The sequence below is a fragment of the Anser brachyrhynchus genome (assembly GCF_964034855.1).
Source record: "Anser brachyrhynchus genome assembly, chromosome: 21".
Lineage (NCBI taxonomy): Eukaryota > Metazoa > Chordata > Aves > Anseriformes > Anatidae > Anser > Anser brachyrhynchus.
In genome coordinates this window covers 5,373,656-5,394,403 of record NC_137714.1, presented here as the reverse complement: position 1 = coordinate 5,394,403, position 20,748 = coordinate 5,373,656, and the positions used below count along the sequence as shown (strand labels likewise).

The 20,748-nt window shown below is 45.2% G+C and overlaps 1 protein-coding gene across 2 annotated transcripts in view; it reads right to left on the bottom strand.

The window, feature by feature from the left end:
- RERE (arginine-glutamic acid dipeptide repeats) overlaps positions 1-17,963 on the bottom strand; it is a 232,806-nt gene extending 214,843 nt beyond the window's left edge. For both annotated transcript variants that reach the window (XM_080563755.1, XM_080563751.1), the window contains exon 1: positions 17,589-17,963. The gene's annotated coding sequence lies outside the window, so the exon portion shown is untranslated. The remainder of the gene's footprint in view (positions 1-17,588) is intronic.
- Between the last annotated feature and the right edge of the window lie 2,785 nt (positions 17,964-20,748).

Sequence of the window (20,748 nt, the reverse complement as noted above, 5' to 3'; positions counted from 1 at the left end):
AAGCATTAGGTTTGCTACAGCATTTTCTACAAAAATAAAAAGCAAGGCAATATAACTCAGACCAAAAAAACGGTTTGCTGGGGTTATTTTTGGTCAGCACGGACCAGTCCTAAAACACATTTCCTACTGATTTAATTCTACTGCAAGAAGAACTCAAGAACTTCAGAATTTAGCAGAAAAAAGTATTTTATATACAAAAACTAGAGTTTATGGCTGGACCTAATCCCACTGTGAGTGATGCTCCAACTGCCCCCTTTGGTGAGTGCTGCACAGGGCCACCTTCAGCCCACTGAAAAGCCTCTGTTAAGGAATTTAAAATTTCAGCTTCTTGGATCACGAGGCAAGAGCGTTTACTGAATGCACTCCGTAAATGCACGTTAGCGCCTAGGTGCGAGATATTTGGGGATGGCTGAGCTCATTCCAAGAGCTGCACAGAGCTGCTTAGTCTCAGAAGCCAACAGTGACGAAGTACGAACCCTCTGTCACCTCGCCACCACGGCCAGGCGCTGCCTGCACTCTGCCATCGGAGCAGACGGATTTTCTGTAGTCAGCTGCTCATTGTCCCACTGAATTCAAATGTTTCCAGTCCTAGCAGGATATTCTGACAGCCTTATAAATCTCCTCTTAACCTCTCTACTTTCCTAATCCTCAGGAGAAAGTATAAGAACATGTTTTTTTAGTATCCTGAACCGTTTCAGTGGTATATAACTCACATTTGAGAGCTAACATATGGTTCAAACAAGCATCAGACTGTTACATGCTTTTCATACCAGCCCTGATAATCCCTGGGTTCCCAACATCTGTCTTTCGTTTGAGATATAATTACACATTTACTTCCCATTTTACTAGATTAATTTCATATATTGTTTACTTGATCCTAGGTATGGTTTTGCTGCAGCCAAGGGACGTCACGCTCCTTATCAAAGATTTCATTTGAGCCTCTGAACTTGCACAGTGCTCTTGTTCACAGACTCACCCATTTATAGAAGAAAACTGCTCACACATTTTTCGCCTACCTAAACCACAAACTCTTAATATTCCATAAAAATCTACACACAAAAATATATACGTATAGAAGCTTGAACAGTTCTATAAGAAACTTTTTTAAAACTGCAGAAGTTTTAAGAGTGTACTGGAGGATGAAGAATAGGAAGAGGTATCAATTTTTAATCTGCTGCTAAAAGTTTAGCATCAGCGCTGCATCAGGGCAGCATAATGTTGCAGCCGCTTCCATTTTCATGTCCCTACATTAAGAAAACAGATTTTCCTTTTGCATTATGTATTGAATATAGTACGTATTTCAGAATCTCAGAAAATAATCTCTAAGCCTTGCTAAACCTTTGTAATTGAAAAATCACATTTAACATTTTACAGGCTGGAAATTCACGATATACTCAAGCCAAAAGACAGCTGATGCTAATTTTTTATATTCCCTTCTGATATATGCCTCTTCTCAAACTTGCTCCATTTGGAAAACGGAACGATCAATACAATCGATACGCCTAAGTTAAAGCACGCTTGCGGTCTTCATGTTTGAGTAAAGAAAGTTCACATTTTCCATCCACACAAATTCCTGTACAGAGGAAATTGCCACCACGTGGTGACTAGCTAGCATGTGTATACGTATATATATATCCCAGCTGTAAGAACAAGGGAAAAGAGTTATGGTTCTAAACACGGTGACACATTCATCAGAAGTTCTGTAGCGAAAGCCTGGTTTTGGAGGGGTTTTGTTTTTTTAAACAGGAATTGTGTTTTCACAGCTCAAAGCAGAAGACTACGAATGATCAGTGCCTTATGAAGTTTCCAAAGTAAGGCCACACACATCTCACTCAATACATGGCCTCTAAATACGGCCACAACACAAACCAGCAGCCTCTAAATTCAGTCAGCCCAGCACATAAGAAACTTCAGCCATCATCATGGGGCAAACAGGAAATCAGATGAAGATGAACTGGATGTACTGCTAACAGAATACACTTTTGGCAACCTAATATTGATTAAGATTAGAATTCCTGATCGTCGTAAATGTCTCCAAATTTGAGATAAGTGTATTAGCACACGGAAGAGCTAGTGCTGATGTCCAGTTTCAGAATCATCATCATTTTGAAGCAGCAGGCCTACAGCTGGCAGCTCACACTGCTGGCGTGAGCACTGATGCACTGACTCCAATCTATCCATGCACAGCTAGGCCTGCCTTCGCCCCCGCAAACCCAAAGAGCTACAAGGGAAGTTCTAACTCAAAATGGGAGGTTTTTTGTTTTAAGATACACAGAGCAGAACAGTGCAATGCATTTCTGTAGCATCACAGAACACAGAGGAACCTGATTTTGAGATAGCCATTAACAACTTGCTCGACACCAAAATTCATCTCACACATTACCTTTATGTGTGTGCAATCAGAGGCTATAAAACCTTGCTAGATCATCTCCCCTATTTTTTTTTCCTTGTTGTAGCTAAAAACATGCGACTGTAGCTGGAAGTTCTACAACCTGCCTGGTATTCATTATTAAAAGCTAAACAGATGTTTACTCACACTAACGTCCCTGTTTGTCTAGCATCTAGGAGCTGTTTATATCGGCACAGAATGGATGCCTTTTACTTCTACTGCTTTAGGATGAACCAGAAACCGTAACAATGAAAGGCATTCAAGCACAGCAAAACTTGTTAATGCGTTTTGATAACAGCAGAGGCACCCACTGCATTCATTATTACTGCCGCAACACATTTCACAGTTAATACTAAACAGATCTAGATGCGTACAATCATACTAAGCATCCTATTTCAACACATTATCTAAGCACAGGATTCCTTCTGCCTTCCCTACATTGACTGACCCAAGCAGCAAGGATTTACAAGCCCGCTATAATTGAAGCAATCTTCTCCAGAACATGCTCATTAGTTCTTTATGACCGTTTGTGCCCTCCATGCTTTAAGCAGGGCAAGGTTTCCTATTCTTTAATAAAATACTTTCCTGATCACGCCATTAAGACTATCACTGCAAAGCAACTGTATGGAAACACCAAAAACAAGCATATTTTCCCCCTCAATTTTTCTAAACATCACATAAAAAAATGAAATAGACGATCACTCCAAAAACACAGCTCTCTTTTCTCAGCTACAGTAGACTTAAAATTCAGACGCTTGCATTTTACTCGTCTGCCATTACTGGCAAATTAAAGTTAAGAACAAATGCTGCGTAGGCAACAAATAATTCAACTAACATGCCAACAATCACTTTAATCTCTTCCACTTAACCACTGATGAACCTTTTATGAACATAATCTTCTCGAAGGTAACTGGTAATACAAGATAATCCCAGTACAAGTTTAATTAAAAATACAAACTACATATAGCTCCATGCTTACCAACTCTGTCATGCTGAAAAGGCAAGAGCAGCTATTATTAATAGCTCTGTTAATCTGGCAAAGTGAAGTGCACAGAAACGCGGCAAAGAAGCATTCAACAGACCATTTCACACTGAAAAATTAGTTTCCACAAATTATCATTTGCCTTAACTTGAGCACTAGAGAAACTATTTTTAAATTGCTGAACTGAAGTACGCTTACGGAGTTATAGATCCCAGTCTTTTAAGGAAAATCCACTACCAGATTATTCATTGTTACAGGCCACCACGGAATTAACGGGGGGAGGAGGGAAAGCAATTTTCCTTCCCAAGAAGCATAGAATTTGAGCTGTCAGACCCAAGTCAGCATAGATTTCATTCGAGTTTTGAATGCCAAGAACCTTATTTGACCAGACATAAAATGCATTTGCTATTTTTAAACACACCTCATGCGATCGTTTAACCAGAGCCCTGTAATTCAAGGGGAGCTCTTTTCACATTAAAAACCTGATCAGAAGACAGGTCCATACGGTTTTGTTGAAGTGTTGGTTCTTTTCCATAAATACACAACGCTCCCCTAGTAATCATCACCACAGTTCAAACGGGGTTTAGAAGAAGGTAAAATAAAGCCAAGATTTCAGCCTAGCATCTTACGTGGTGCTAGCAATCGAGCCTCTCACTGGTACCCAAGGGGCACCCAACTGAATCCCAAACCCGATACAATTTCTCATCTCAAAGATTTTAGCTAATTCTTAGCTTCCTCGTTATTCAAAATCACAACAGAAATGCTCTTGAACACAAAAGTAAAAAAAATCTATACTGAATAAACCTAACACAGAGAATAACATCTCACGTAGGTGAGCGGTGACATTCTTGTTGAGAAGCATGCTGCCTGAACCACCAAGTTTTTCATACAACCTCCTTTTGGATTAGACTGTGCCCTGACAAAAGGCACTGCATGGGCTCTTTTCACACTGAGAAAACAGCGAGAAATCCCATGCTGAAGAAAAAAGTGTATGTACACAAGCTAGCAAAATTAAACCTTGCGATCTAACGCAGACTTCTTCAAGTGTGTTTCATCTGTGACATTTCACTGAGAATTAAATGCATAGCAAATATTTTTCCCCTCCTACACGAGATCATCAAGTTTCAGATACAAGTTACCAATACAGAGAAATGTGGGCACCAGCGCTGTCAAAAAAAGCAAACCTTACTGAAAGGCTCTGCCTTTTCAGGAATATAGTCAACAAATGATAACAGACAAGTGTAACTGGGATGGATACACAGCTCCTGAAGGGCTTGGGAGGGGCGCTGTAGCTGGTAGGAAGTTCTCCACACGCTGCACTGCAATAGCCCATCTCAGCTATCACTCCTCTTAAATGATTTGCTCCATTTCATTGCCCAGTGCTACCCCCTAATGTCAGACATTTTGCACACCCTTATCTCTGAGCAGTTTCGCACTAATGTGAAAACCTCCAATACAAGCTTCGGCAATGTTCAGTCCCCAGAGAAGCAGAGGTTTGTTTTGATACCAGTGGTTTAAAAAAAAAAAAGGAATATAATTGTACTGTGCTATAGAGACAGCACTTACAGCCCACCCTGACAGCCAATTTATCTACAGTCCAAATTCATAGGTAATCAAATCAGTAGAGCAAGCATATCAGCCACATGCCACGCTCTGCAAGCTCTTTCTGACAAACACTTTTAGCGTCTGCAGTCCTTTGAAACAGAAGACATTTTTCCACGGCTCCAGGAATCAGACTGTGCTATGGATGACTGGCCCCTGAAGTCCCATTTCGGCAGGCAGGAACTGATGATCCTGAGAATTGTTAGCATCAAGGAACTAAGCGGGCAACGATCTCAAAGGGACGTGTAAGTGACACTACCCAGAGAGGTCTTCTCACAGAAACCCATTACTTTCTCAATTTCAAATACCTTTTATACGAAGATGTTTGCCTGAACACAACCGCTGGAGGGGAGGAAGCAGTCCTTCCCCCAAGGCCTCTCGACAGCTGGTCCGTAAGTTGTTCAGGTGCCTCAGCTCGGCCCTGGGGCTCTTCCCAGTGCCACGTTTGTTGATCGACTCTCCTTGCCCCGCATCATTCTTACAGAGTAAAGCATTTTGGATGCAAAATACATACAGTAGTCGGGGGCGTAGGACAAGGTTTTACTGATACAGAGAGCCTCATGTGTCCAGACCCCACCACACGTTCAGGGTAAATTCTGATGCTTTCAAGGAAACCTTTCTGTTAAGGTTTTAAAAATAAAGTCTAGACCCAAAGCCTTCTACTGCTACATTTTCATCAGTAGAGAAGAAAGCAAAGAGCAGAGTATCAAACATCAGGGGGCTCAGCCAAGCTGATCGGTTAAATATTTTTTTCCCTCAATGACATAATTTGATATATTTGAGATTAAGATTTTGTGATGATTTCTTAAAAGACAGATTTGAAATGGACCGCAGCCAGTACCAAAGGTACACAATGAGGACAAAGGCAACACACTGGCTTACCAATTATCTTCAACCCTTGCTGCCATTCAAATCCTTCCCCCTTTTTTTTTTAAAGCATGTCAAGAATGGAGCAGCTAAAAACAAGATTCCAAGGGAGATAATTTTAATGGGCAACTAGCTGTACTGAAATGCATCAACGAAGATGACTTTCAGGGGTCCTTCTCTCGCTATTACACAACTAGGAAGCTCTCAGAGTCTTCAGATCTTGTACGGGCAATACACGGCGACAACGGCTGCAAAGCAACAACCCTAAATGGAATTGCAAGTTACAGGAAAACCCTCAAGTTTCATAAAGTCTTCTGGAACAAAACAAACAGAGAGAAAGCAAATAAAAGCCAGTAACACACACACATACCCCAAAAAAAAATCACTGAAAAGTAAGCACAGAAAAAAATACAGCTAAGACATAGTAGAAGCCAGGCACAGCAGAGTGCAGAAAAAAATAAGTTTAAATGAAATCAAACAGCTCTTTAGTTACAGCATAAAGTTTAGACAGGAAAGCATCAGACCAAGTCCAAGTACAAAAGGAAACTAAGGGCTCTGCTGCCACAGCCAAGTGGTAGTTTTAAGGCATCTTGTAAAGTCTGGTGTCATTCTGCATTGTTGTAGTACGGAACACAAACACAACGGACATCATCTTCCTTTTCTTTCAGTGGACGCTAGCAGAGAAAAACCACATTCGACAGCTCATGCCTACGCATGCCTAATACTGTCAGAAAATGAGGGAAAGAGAAAGAAACCCTCTCCCCATCCCTCAGACATGCTCCATGATAACTGCTTGTATGGCATCGAGTTTTCTTTTAACGAGTATTTCATGTTTAGTTGTGACCAGCTGATCACCACCACCACCTCTTCTCCTAAGCATAGACTGGAGAGAAAGGCTCCGTGAGCTCAAGGCCACACACCCAGCCAGAGAACAGGCCTGGCTGCACCTCAGACAGAAAGCTGCCCAGATCACAGAAGGATCTGTTTTCTGCACTGCAAGCATCTCGCCTCCTTCAGTCTCCTCTCTGGAGCCCTTCCCTCCTCTTCACCTTCCCCATCAAAAAGGGCTAGAGAATGAGAATTTCAGGCTTTTCCACACACCCACTGAACCACATACTGATTTTAAAGAACCACATTTAAATGAGATTGAGCTTGCCTTCCTACTAAACTCGTTTCGAAAAAACACCTTCATCAAAAGCAAACGTACGTAGAGAACAACCTCCTGGCTTTCCTTAGCTTACTAATGGGCGACTTCACCTCTTTCCATCTCAGAAAACTCATCCAACATTTATATCTCCACCTCTGTACACCTGAAAGCAAAATCCCTATTTCATATGCTTGAAGGAGGTGGAGGGAACGTTACTCAGAACGTATTTCCAGTATTGATTCAGAACGAGCAAAGAGTCAATTAGCAACAAGAGGGAGACTAAGGAGAGGAGCTCCCCATTAGCAATACCTGAGAGACATCCTGCTCTTACAAAGCATCAAGGCCTGTATTTTCTGCTAAAAAACCAAATAAATAAGCCAGGGAGTACGAAGTTACAGTAATCCATACAAAGCTTATTTTAAATGCCAACTTTATCAGGAAAAGATTTGTGGTCTAAAACACTTCTGAGAGCCTCAGCTAGAAATTTTAAAACAATTAAAATCTGGCAGCTAGCAGAACAGTCATTTATAAACCAGGGAGAATAACTTCCCTTCAAGAAGAGAGAACCAGGTGTTTTCTTCAGCTCCTGTTATCAGGAGATCCTCCACTGCTTTGAAACAGACAAGTATCAGTAGGTAACAATGATGCACCAAGATGCAACAAATGCAAGAAAAGGTAACTCCCCGCATATTTCATCATTTCAAAGCTTTCTAGTCCTAAAAAAAAAACTATATACCATAGGCAGAAAGCTAAAGGTTTGCCACAGCACAGATTTGCTCGTTTCTGAAATATCAAGCCAAGCCTTTTCCTACTGCTCAGCATCTCTAAAACCTCCTGGTAACACTGACCGTGTATCATCACACCTATTTCAGAAGCAGAAAATAAAAACAAGCGCTGTGAGTTGAGCTCAAGGTCATGCAACAAGTTATTCGAAGTGCCAGGAGCACAACCCAAATACTGCAATACCAACACCATCTAAATCCTTGCTGTGGATGAACAACGTGCAATCTTCCCAGCCTCTCTCACTGTCGACTTGCAGCACGGCATTTTACCATCTCCAGGAATTAAATATGTGACCTTATTAAAATATCTGTGGAATTTAATACAGGAAACACGTTAAATTTCCAACAGGATGTTACAAACAAGAGGCCTCATTCATTAACAAGCCCTCCCAGCCTTTCTTTCTATTTCCAACACGTGTACTAGGGCCTCAGAAAAATCCCAGCAAGGAAAAACGTGAATATAATTTATCAGGACTCAGAAGGCTTCACTATACATACACAAAAGTAATTACCTTCCACATAATACTTCCTAAACTTGTACTTTGGGACAAAAAGCTATGCAAGTAGTTATTTGATGAATAATTAGGAAAGAGAACAGGGCTCTCATGAATTGCAGTAAGCCTGCGTGGAGAGCAGCGACATACAATGCGAGTACAAGTGGAGCCAGTTCCATTTGTTTCGTATATTACAGACGTGGAAAGAGAGGCATGCCGTTAGACAATAAAATTCAACAATAAAAGACTAAGTCTATTCAACACGAGGAGAAGCAGGAAATAAGAATCAAATGACTTTTTCCGAGCAGAAAAACGAGCAGATACGCTGCTCACAGAGCTGCACCTAACGACGCCAGCCGCCGAAGGTAGCAGTAACAGCAGTAACAGCGACTCAGACTGATGGAAAAGGAGCGTGTCCTCAAACACACTAACGGCCAAAAAACACTAACAGCAGCTAGAATCCCAAAGTCCACAGCATGGAAATTGGCATAATTATGAAAGAATAAAAGCCATAAAAACAAATATATTGCAAACCATACCAATTGCTAATGGGCATTTGGTGTCCAGCAAAGTGTCACTGATGGTTCTAGCTCCTCCCTATGCATTTCTACCATTAAGAAAGTTGATTTGCCACTACTAGCAGCTTGTACTCCTACAGGGCCTCAAAGCTTTGATGAAAGCATTTGAACAGTAGCCACAAGCATTTCAGCAGGTCAGAAGAGGACCTGGATGCGGCCTAACTTCTCTTTCAAGAGCGTATGGTAGCAGTTGACTAGCCCTCTTCTAATCCCAACATTATTCAGACCATCATCCAGAAGCATGCGTTGCAAAATCCCCTCTACACCACGACACTGTGTACGAACAAAAGCCCTAAATCCATATTCCCTTTATTCAGACGTTATGCTGTTTTATTTTCCTCTGTGGCTTAGGAGAACCGCTTGCATTACCGCACTCCACCCACATTTCTTCCTTCAGTGGGTTATCCACATTTTGTCCTTCTCTCTCAATCCCTTTGATTTAGAGCTTAACCTCTGGAACAATATCCTGCTCTAGCTTTGGCCAGCCAACACAAGATCAGCCATAAACCGTGTCTCTACTGTCATCATCTGAAAGCCTTCCAGAGCTTCTGCACAGGGTTCAGTTGAATCAATCAGGGAATATAAAATTTACCATGGAAACTGCTCTGAAGAACAAGAAGGGAGAAGATTACCTTGATTAACCACAGACACCAGGGTCAAATCACAGCAAGTTATCAAAAAAATTGGGTTTTACTTCACTAAACACTTGACCATTTGGATTTTGTTCCCAGTAATATCAAATAAACTTGTGTGTGATAATAAGTCTGTAGCTGAAGTCTCAAGAAACAATATATATCAAAAATTAAAAGCACAGCTCAAAACAGCCCTAAGGTAAGCCGTTTTATCCCCTGATGGCACTCACTAGCTGGGCATTTGACTCTCAGAAATCTTCAGGAGTACAGGTACCTTTAAGTTCATCTTTTATCAAGTAAAGTTTCTCATCTTAAAGGTTCGTGTTAGAGGGCAAGCACCATAATTCAATGGTCAAAGGCAGGTCTATTAAGCTTTGTGAAGTGAAAATGAATGACCTTGGAGACATAAATTAGATTTCTGCATCTCTCTCCCAGTTTGTAAAAATGAGGATTAAGTGTTTAAGTTTCCTGCACCGACCTCATTAGAAGATCTCTAATGGAGGCACCGCATTCATTTTTACGTAAGATGTATCATTCTGGCACAGAGACACGTACCAGAAGAGTTGGTGGCTGAACTACTGTCGGGTGTGTTTTGTTCCCCTTAAGAACCTGTCGTCTTTCCCCCATTTTAAAATGAACTAACAATAAGGAGAGAGGCGAAGCTTTCTTTTGCAGAATCTTGTCAGATGTTGAGCTTTAACCAGGTAAATTTTAAGCAACTTCACCCATCTAAGTTCTCCCATGAAGCAGAAGTTCATGCTAAAGTTCTAAATTACATTAAATTATGACCCCAGTGAAGCTGATGCACCTGAACAAGGAGTGAAGTATCTGCTTTAAGGCTACTGTAGACAGAAAATCAACAGAAGAATTATAAAGCAACACGGGGAGAATTGCAAGAAACAGGTTAAGCCATCGTCGTGGGTGAGAACCTTCCAAAGAACAGATGAGCACCATTATTTCCAACAAACAAGAAAACCCCACACACAGCAGAAAAGCTTAACAGAAAAGCAGTTCAGTTCAACTCCAAGCTCTGAGCCACTCTTTAGTCAGAGGTGTGGGAAAAAGCCGTAACTGTGCATGTCCACGCTATCACCATGAAACATTTGCTCTGCAGAACCTTCTCACATGCCCAGAATTCTGAATTCTAAGCAAAGCTAAAGGCCCTGGCTGCCTATGCTCCAGGATTTTCTTTTTCATGGGGCAGAGTGTCTTGAAGAAACACAGCCCTTATGGCACTTTAAATTCTATGATGTGCTGTCGCTTTCTTCTTTCACGTTCATGCCACTTTTCATGTTAACGTGCGTGAATGGATGAAGACTCCTAAATCAAGGAAGAAATAAAGAGGTGTTTTCACAATGACACCATGTATTCCAGCCCCTCGTGGTTGCTGGTGTTCGCAGGTTAATGTCACACGTACTTTTTTTTTTTTGAAGATTCAAAATTCCTAAATATTTACTAATGTTGACATCCAGCACTAACCTTCTGATACCTCAATATACTATAACACGTAGTTAATAACTAACTGAACTTGCCATCCCTCTTCAAACCAGGGAATAAACTGGTTGCCTAAAACGCTGAGCTTCTTACGGGGACCATCAGACTGGTTCAATTGCCTATTCCACCACGCCGGTATTCCTAAGCCTAGCTCATCCCACTTTATATTGCGACACAGCCACATAGCTATAAGAAGTACTGAGGTTTAAAGCAGGGTATATGTAGTCTTACAAGCTCCTGCTAGACACCGCAGCGATTTCACAGGCAGCACTGAAGTGACCGATCTCTGGCATCACAGGTCTGCCTCAACGCCTCCAGCAGCGGCTCGAACACCACGAGGTTACCAGCCACAACACATCGCAGCTCTCCCGCAGCCTACACACACTTTGAACAGCTTCTCACTTAAAGGAACTTAAAACTTCTCTCCTCTAGAGCTTCTGTTGCCAAAACGACAATCACCTTTTGTCAGGATACTACCCAAAACAAGATAATGTGGCAATTCACGTAGCACGTAGGTGGTTACGTGTGAGCAGTATGACAGACTGCTGACTCAAGGCATAAAGGCACAGACGAGGTCCCACGGGTCACAGCCACTCTGTGCTAAGTGCCCAGAGCCATTTACTGAAGGAAAGAAGTAAACAGGGCTGCCTGAAGTTACCTGTCCTTCAGGGAAAGATAAATGGCACCTCACGGATGCTGCCATTAGGAGCCAGCGCTTGCTGTAGAGCTGCGAACATTCATTAAGTTCCACTGCAACTTATTCTGCGCGAGCTCCTTAATGAGCCCTTACCAGGTCTTGGGCACAAATAGATACAGGTTAAACGTACAGTACGCATGATCATCAGTCCCCCCAGGCAGAGATTCCCTCCATCCATTCCCCTACACACATTCGGACTGGCAGGACTCCATGTACAGAGATCTGTCTGTAGGATCAAGAGCTCAACGCATAATATCTGCTTAAGAATTTTAATAAACATCACTTACAAGACAACCGAGATCAAACAGGATCTAGCAGCTCTTCATTTTTCTGTCCCCTCAGCTGCGTCAGGCTCACAATAAGTCATTTGTTGGAGAGTTGGTATAAAAACACACCCAGAGCCACGTCAAACCAAACAAAAGCTTGCTTTTCTGAGATTTTAACAGGGATTTCTCACAAGTAAGAAATTCTGCTCCCTATCATTTCCATTATTTTTTAGCGTAATATAACATGAACGTTCCCCCCACGTATCTCAATCATCATTTGTATGAGATGCCTGCTCCCAGACCAGCTGCTCACTAAGAATACTTCCATCTGCAGGAAGATGGGCCAAAGTACCCAAGAAATTGGCTGTTTCCACCCCAAAATGGTTGACTATCAGAAAAGATGAGCGTAAATGAGAAACTGCCATGGACAGAAATATTTATGAGCATGAGGTGAGACAACTTCCTTTCTCTTTCTTTCTGGTCCCTTGGAGGAAAAAAACCTCCATAATCCCCTCATTTCCTCCCCCTCCTCAAGCCCTTATCCTCCCATTCCTTGCAAGTAACTTTTGTGCACGATAAATTTCAACCAAGCCTGCCATGACAGTCATCCCAGCAATAACCGACATTCCCCAAAGTTTTGTGCAAACCAGCAAATTGATAGGGAAAACAAATCTCTAATTACATCCCCGCTAAGGCATGGCCCAGACTGAACCCGGCATTTTAAGCTTCACTACTCAGTATACGGCACATCGAGGCCGTTGGCCCCTTCAGCTGTTACGAAGGACGGGGAGAGAGAAGAAGGAACTGGTGATGGAGGGGGCAAGCCTCAGGACTTGCAAGCTCTGCCTCCTAAGAAGAATTACTAGGACACGAGCACCATTAGTACTGCCGGTCAGGGAAATAAATTTACACTGCAACCTTCAGTGCACGCGCTAGAAAACACCACATCACAGGCACAATTGTGAAGGAAATCTCGCTACGTAGCTGAAACAGGCCAAAACTGACTCAGTATCGGGGATAAATAACACCACAGTAACAGTTTTTTTTTTTAAATATACTCAAGTAGAATACTTAAAGTAACTAAGACCTCAGAATTAACAAGCCCTCATTTTCTTCCATTTACCTTCAGTTTTCCAACAGTTAACTAACCTCTCATTCATGCTCTGTAGGAACAAAAGACAACGCATGTGTTCAAAGAATTACCTGGTTTTCAGTAACTCACTTGTAAAATTCACTTTTGAATTTAACAAATGCATGCACTACTTATGTTGCTCTATACTTTCAGAGCTGCACTTTTACCAGAATTAAGGTGCCAAAAATCCTTTATGCATACAACCCTTCATGCATCCGTTTCAGAGAAGCACCACCAGCTCTGATACAGTGCATTTCATGCACACTTTTCTAAGAATTCCCCCCAAAAAAGGGCCATCACCGTCCCCGTTAGGCACCGAGAGAAAACTGATGTTTGCACCCACGCTAGTTTCACTTTTCCCCAGGTCAGCGCGCTATTCTGGATGCTCAGTGAACTAACTGCACAGACATTTGTTTTAAAAAAACCTACTGAAATGGGAATAGTCAGCTAATATTTCAATCTGTTTGTTTTTTCAGTCACTTACAGCAATTCTCTGCCTCAGTAGACTCTGAAATCAAAAGGAGCCAGCGCAGTATTCATATCTTGTTTGCTCCTTTGTTCATACATCAGGCCCTCTGAAAAGAGCAGTTGGGCACAGCTACCAGCGTTATAAAAGCTTGTGTAAAATGCTGCTGGCAGCCCAACAGAAAGAGCACAATACCGCGTTGTGGCTCCTGCTCCCCAACGCCTCCCATCGCCCCACGAAGGGGCTCCGTTTCCTTCCTAGCAACATCACCTCCAAAGCCCACATAACCACAAGCAGACCTCCTCGTGATGCCTTCTGCACCAGTGCCAGCCTCACGTATTTTCCTACTGCCCCGGTGCAACAGACCAACTCCACGTTAGTGGGACACAAGGCTCGTTTCAAGCAGCTCTGAACACACACACACAGACTAAACAAACAGATCTCAGATGAACTGTTTGTGCTCTGAGTTACAAGATAGTTTGGTGTTGATGTTTTGTTTTGATTTATACATGCCTTCTTTTGAGCCTATTGATTTAAATCTCAGCTGCCGTCGGATACCACTTACCCCTTTTAAGTCAAGAAAGATGATTTGTGTGGACTTCACGCAACTCAACCAATTACAATACATTTCCATAGCAGAACCAGAGTGAAAAATAGCTGAAACTTAAAAATAGCCAGCCTAACCAGGCCACCAGCTTAATAAATAAATAAAAATGGACATCACAAAGTTAGGGAACTGTCTTTTATTTTTTTAGATGTGTGCAGATGCTCACTCGTGTCAGTATAACATCCTAACTGTTTCCCAATCATCCTCATTTCTTATAAATCAGAAATTAACTACAAATCCAGCACCGCGTTCACATGCCAACACCACGGAGCACAGCGTGTCACTGAAGCTTACAGTGCCCTTAAATATGGCAGGTAATGAAATCAAAGCTACCCTCGGGCAATCTTAATGTATGAACAGCTCTGCTGAGAAGATAACACAGGTTCTGCTGTGCTATTACACAGCCAGTAACACGGGCTTGCAAAATTCTGTATGCTCATGGCACAATTTTCCCCCTCCCACTCCCAAAAGTAAAATAACTTCTTTATGGGCACACCAACCACCCAGTATGGCTAGGACAGAGAGACGCATTTTGTGGCTATGACAGTAAGTTTACAAACAGCACGTTATTTAAAATACCGATTAGTAAAATAGCAACGGCAGAATATCATTTTTCTCACCTAAGCTGTAATCAGCATCAAGAATTAAACATAGCACAGCTCTTCGCAACCGTGACTGTTGTTGATTATTAGCCCTGTGCTGCGGCAGCACAGAGCCTCTACCCACAACTCCACCAGACAGACTTCTGCATGCATACAAAAAACCCCACTACAGTTAAATGAACTCCCAGATTCAATGAAATCACCATTTTTTAACCCAGCTACATAATTACTGCTTAAGGCAGGTCTGTCTCTCCCAGCTCCACTCACCTTTTCTGCCCGAGAAACGCATGCCATTTCGCGCAGGGCTATCAAGGGCTTTGTCCAGACGGAGAGTTATCCCCCTCTCGGTCGCTCCAGAGCATAAATCCACATGCCAAAGGAATCATAAAGCCGGAGAGGCAACAGGAGTATGCCACTGGACCTCTCCCTGAGCTCAAGCCATAGCATCGGCGCAGACAATGACCTACAATCATGCTGTAGCCACAACCAAAGCTACGCGAGTGGCAGAACAATAAAAAGAAGTGCCCTCAACCCAGGGGCAATCAGCACGCTTTATTTGGGTAGGGAAGCAGAAGGAAGAAGCCGTTTACCCCAGTCAAACAACAAAGCCTGCTAAAGAGTCAGAAACAACTTAGAAGCTTCACCGTTCAGTCAATGCTCCGTTAAGCTATGACAGTCACTGCTGCCTACTCTCAGTACACTTTTTCCAAGGGATCTAACACACTGGCATCTATTCCTCACACCCACATGCTATTTCTTTCCCTCTTCTGCATACCTCGATATCATCAGCCAGTTAAAGTTATCGGGAAGCCGGGGGAGGCTTTACATGAGGCTTGATAACATGATCTGTGGAGCAGCTCAAGCCCTCGCGCAGCAGTCGCTTTTCACAGCTTCAGTACACACCGTAATTGTTTTTGTTTTTACAGATGCTGCTGTAAAAACAAAAGTCATTAAATGATCATCAAGAAAGGAAACTATGTCTACACTGAAATCACCTTCCAGGCTCTGTACGCTTCCTTTTACTTTCATCATCCCAACACATTTCTCTAAAGCCTTCTCCCTTGGCAGCGGTCTCCCTTTACACGTGCCCCCAGACCAAACATCCCAAAGCCAACACACAGACCTCACGAGGAAGGATTTTTATTGCAGGCTAGCTAGGCTTTTCACCGGGGGTGGAGGGGAGAAGGCAGAACATGAAAGAAAGTTGAGAGGGGTTCAAAAGAGTGTGCTTCAGAGTCTCACCTCATGTGCTCCCTCTTTCTTTATACATTCACTTACAGAGAAAGAAGCCGAGCCAGCGCTGGGAGGGGAGGAGGGAAGAACGTACAGAACGTTTTGGCATCCTTTAGCTTCTAATTTACTATTTTGGCTTTCCACGAGGTTACCAAAAGGCCACTCCGGAGAAGGAGGAAAGGTAGAAAATGCCTCCCGTTCCCTGCCTTTCACTGCCCAAGGAAAAAGAGGTCGTGTTTGCGTGAGAGCAGAGTCCCAAACACAGCAGAGTATACGGCAAAGAACAATGAGCTCGCAAGCCTGGGCATTGTGTGCATCCACCTCCCTCTCTCCCCTCCAGACCTCACCAACCAACCAGACAAATCTCCCCAATCGCCACTCATCCAAACCAGGCCACCGAATCCAGCCCAGGTTCCTAATTTTACAGGACGAGCTCAGGGAGGAAAGGCAAGATAAGATGCGTTTACCAGAAGTGCTTTTATTATCACAGAGATGCTGCCACCCCTCGCAGCCACCATGGATTTCTCAGTTCTAAGGGAGCAGCGTACACAAAACAAATGTTTGCCTGGTAATACTAGGGCTACAAAAACCACCGTACATCACCCATTAATCTGAATATTTGGCACACGCCTTTTACAATCCGTACTCCTTTTGACACAACGTTTGTTTTTATCTGGTTAAAAATTTGCATTTAAGAGGGGGCATGCTACGGGAATTGTGTCACTTCAGGTTTGTTCCGAGAGAGCCATCATTCTTACCGAATTATAGCATTAAGGACTGCTGGATGAGGCTTCTCGTTTCAGTTACACCCCTGCGCACGCAAAATAACACCATTGCTTTCAGTAACTGGTCAGTGAAACTCAGGAGTAAACAGACCTCAGACCTTAGCCCGCTGACTGCATAAAAATATTCCGAGCTCCTCGCCCCCAAGAACATTGCCGCTTCCAGGAAAAACTCCGCATAAGAAGTCAGTAAATCAAAAATAACTGCAGCCAGCGTGCGAAAATAAGTCTGAGGGGAAAGGCGCTCCAACAATGAATCACATTGTTTTCTTCCCAGCGATTTCTTGAGCAGCCAGTTTCGGCGGCGACACCTCGACCGCTGCCTGCCTCCCACCACTTCTCCGATCGCGAGCGTCTCCTTTCGCGCTTGAGAAACGAAAAAAAAATCAATAAAAATAAAAATAAAGGGAAGAAAAGGCTTCCCCGCGGCACTGGGGATGTCGTGACGGGGTCGGGGTGCGCGGTGCCCCCGCTCCGTGGCTCCGCACCTACCCCCCGAGGCAGTTTCCTTTGTGTACCCGGGCGGGCTCAGCGCTCCCTGCCCTCCTTCTCCAGCCACAGCTCTCTCAGCGCCCTTCCTCCACTCGCTGGCAAACCAAAATACGGGCTCGGCGTGCGGACGGAGAGCAAATAATAATTAAAATAAGGACAAAAAGCGGCCGAGCGGAGCCTCTCCCCCCCACACAACCCCCGGCTTTACAGCCCCACCATCCCACCGCTCCCCCCTCCCGCTCCCCGGGGGGCTCCCCTGTCGGCTCGTCGCGACATATCGCGGCCAGGCAGGGCGGAAAGGGCCTCGCCCGCTCCCCCTCATTCCCCCGGGCTCCCCCCCGTACCTCGGCGGCGCTCACAGCATCCGCGGCGGCTCCGTTCTCGCAGCCGGGACAAAGCGGCGGCGGGGAGCGGCTCCCCTCGGGCTGCCTGGCGGCGGAGATCCCCTCGCGGTGCCTCAGCGGCGGCCCAGGGGCATGGCGGCGGCGGCGGCGGGGAGGGGAAGGAGCGGGGCCGGGGGCTGTGGGGCGCAGCGGCCGGGCGCTGCCTCCTCCCTGCCCTCACACACACACACACGGAGCACGCAGCGAGCGGGCACCCAGCAACGCAGCCAGGCCGGAGCCGCCGCCTGCCAGTATCCGGCGCGCCGATTGGAGGAGGAGCCGCGCCCCGTGACCCGGCAGGAGGCCGGGACCAATGGGAGGAGCGGATGGAAGTGATTTAAAAGAAGAAGGGGAAGGCGGAGCGGGGGGGACGGGCAGGGCTGGGCAAGGCCCGGCCCGCCTGAGGCGGGGGGGTTGCCACAAAAAGCGCCCGGCCCCGGGGCGCCCCGCTGCGACCCCCGGCCCTGGGGGGGGCTCTCCCCTGCCCCTCTGGGGTGTGTGGGGCCCGGCCCCGCCGCAGCAGCCCCGGGGGTGGCTCCAGATGATGCCACGGGGGAGCTGCCATTGGGTGTCCCCTCGGGGGGCAGCGGTGGGCAGAGGATTTGGGGGAGTCCCTACCCATCCTCCGTCCCCCCACCCGTCCTGGAGCCCCCCCAAGCCACCCTGGAGCCCCCCACCCGTTCTGAATCCACCCACCCCCCCCGGAGCCCCCCAGCCACCCAGGCCACGGTGCCCTCCCACAGCCCCTCCGCCGCGTTTTGTTCTCATCAATAAATAAACGTTTATCAGCGTCACCACATGAACGCGTTTCGAGTCTCCTCAGCAGGCGCTAAAGCGAAGCGGAGCAAAATTTTACAGCTGTGCCTTTGTCTGCGCCGAGGCTCGGGCACCTCAGAGCTCTCAGGCCACGGTGCTCACGTCGAGCCGCTGGGCTGGCGCAGAAAGTTGGGATTATGTGTAAGTGCAAGGCTAGATAAAACGCTGAGGCTGCTGCTTATCGCTCGGTGCGGTGAGGATGTTGTCACAACAGCAGAATTCCCAATTACTGGGTGGCAATTAATAAAGCGCTGGGTCACTTAGGAGCTTTTCAAGCTCCTTCAGCCCTGAGCTATCACGCAGTTACGAAAGATAGCACGGAGGTACCTGCGCCATAAATAGAGCAAACTTGTTATTTAACCTTAACCTTAGCTTTCATCTGCAGAACACGGGCCAGCAAAATAAATCACATGGCCGTAAAGAAAGTCACACATTCTTCCTGGGGATCTGAGAAATTTCGTGTGGAATTACATCTCCTTTTTGAAAAAGCACTAGGATCTGTCAGGACAGATTTTGCCCTCAATTACACTTGTGTAACCCCAACTGTTTGCTGTCTCTATAAACTGCCTTCATGGCTGATTCCAGCGGTATCGCAGGAGATACATTTGAGGCTGTTAACATTATTGCCTTTAGCAGAGGGAAGTGGGAACTGTTTTCACTGAAGAGAAAGGCACACACAAGGAGATTTGAGGTCTGCACATCAGAGGAATTTAGTTCTTTACCCTGAGCATGCAGGACAAATTTATCCCTAGCATAACTTCAGGGACATTATCACCAGAGGTTGAGACACAGAGTTGATTGTGTTCTAATAACTAATTTAGATAAGCGTCTAAAAATGCACATCAGTTAAATGTCTGACACAGCCATTTTGGAGGCTATACTTTAGCTGTCCTTGATAGAGTCTGATTCCATCTCTCCTATTTTCTCTGCTAATTACAATTTCACGTTCCTCGGTCTCTGGATGTATGCCTTAAAAACTGTACAAATTGCCACAACGCGGGCGTGCCTTCAGCTTTCTCCAGTCTCCATCCCTGTGATGGCAAAAATTCTCCACAGCAGCCCCCCTCTGTCTCTCCCTCTCCCCTTCCGCTAACCTCCACGTCACCCCACGAGCATTAGAAGCATTTATTCGCGACGTTTTGATGCTGTATTTTGTCATTAGCAAAAAACAAGTCCATTTGTGGGGGATTTCCTCTTACGCCGCATAACTAACATCTATGTACCTCCTGAAATCTGCACAGCCGGTTGAAGTGCAGAAGCAGGTGATTACTCACAGCCAGTGACAGCAGGCAGCCCCACATCCTCATACCACGCACAAGTGATCCAATTATAAGTTTGCTTCTTAACCATAGGATTGTTGCAGGAATAGCACTTGAAGCGTTTTCTTTGGCAGAGAGGCAGCCTTCCCTGTGGACAATAATAAACAAAGCCACAGACCTTGTCCTGTAATCTTCTACCAGCTAAAGTAGCATGAGGTTGAGTCAACACAGGGGAGATCAAGGAAGACCCAAAAGCTGCAGCGAGAGATCATTGTCCCCCTATCTGGGGACTGCAGACATTCACGGTTCACATCCTGCTGGAGGGAGAGGGATGGTGAAATGACTGGGCATGTTCTACAAGTAAAATATTTTATATACATATGGATTGTCTACGTGAGATCCTAGCAGGTCTTTAGCAAGGCATTTTCTGACATCCTTGTGATGTTTCCTGTGTCTGTCCCCCAGCCTTCCTGGGAGTTACAGGAGTGCTGACGCAGAGGAAGGCTAATTGGCTAAATCCACAAAGAGACTTAAATTCCAACGTGCTACAGAAGGTACCTACACAGAAAACGTTAATCCTCAAAATCCTGTTCCTTACCCCTGGACATTTCCAAAGATCTGATGCAGCAACATTTCTGCTGAGTACTCTGGATGCGAAACACTGCTTCTGCAGCCAACTGGAAATGTTTCTGTCTTGGCCACAGGCAGGGTCACACCACAGCCCCATCGCTATTCCCAAAACGATGGCAGGGCCACGTGTCCCCGCTGCACACACAGGGATCCATCCACGCAGCCGCCGCGTTGTGGAGGTCATTTAGCCAAAAGCACGCTTCTAGGTGTGCCAGGAGAAGGCTGCAGTGTGCCTTGGGGTTGGCAGAAAATAAATAGTGTTGCTCCTTCCTCATCTGCTGCTTTCCCATCTTCCACGCTCCCACAGACCTGTCCCAATCCATCCTGCCAGCTCCCCTTCGGGCCTCTCAATGCGGAGTCGTGCTCCGCCGGTCGTGCCTTCGGCTTCTACTGAGGCAAAGGCACGGTGGAAACTA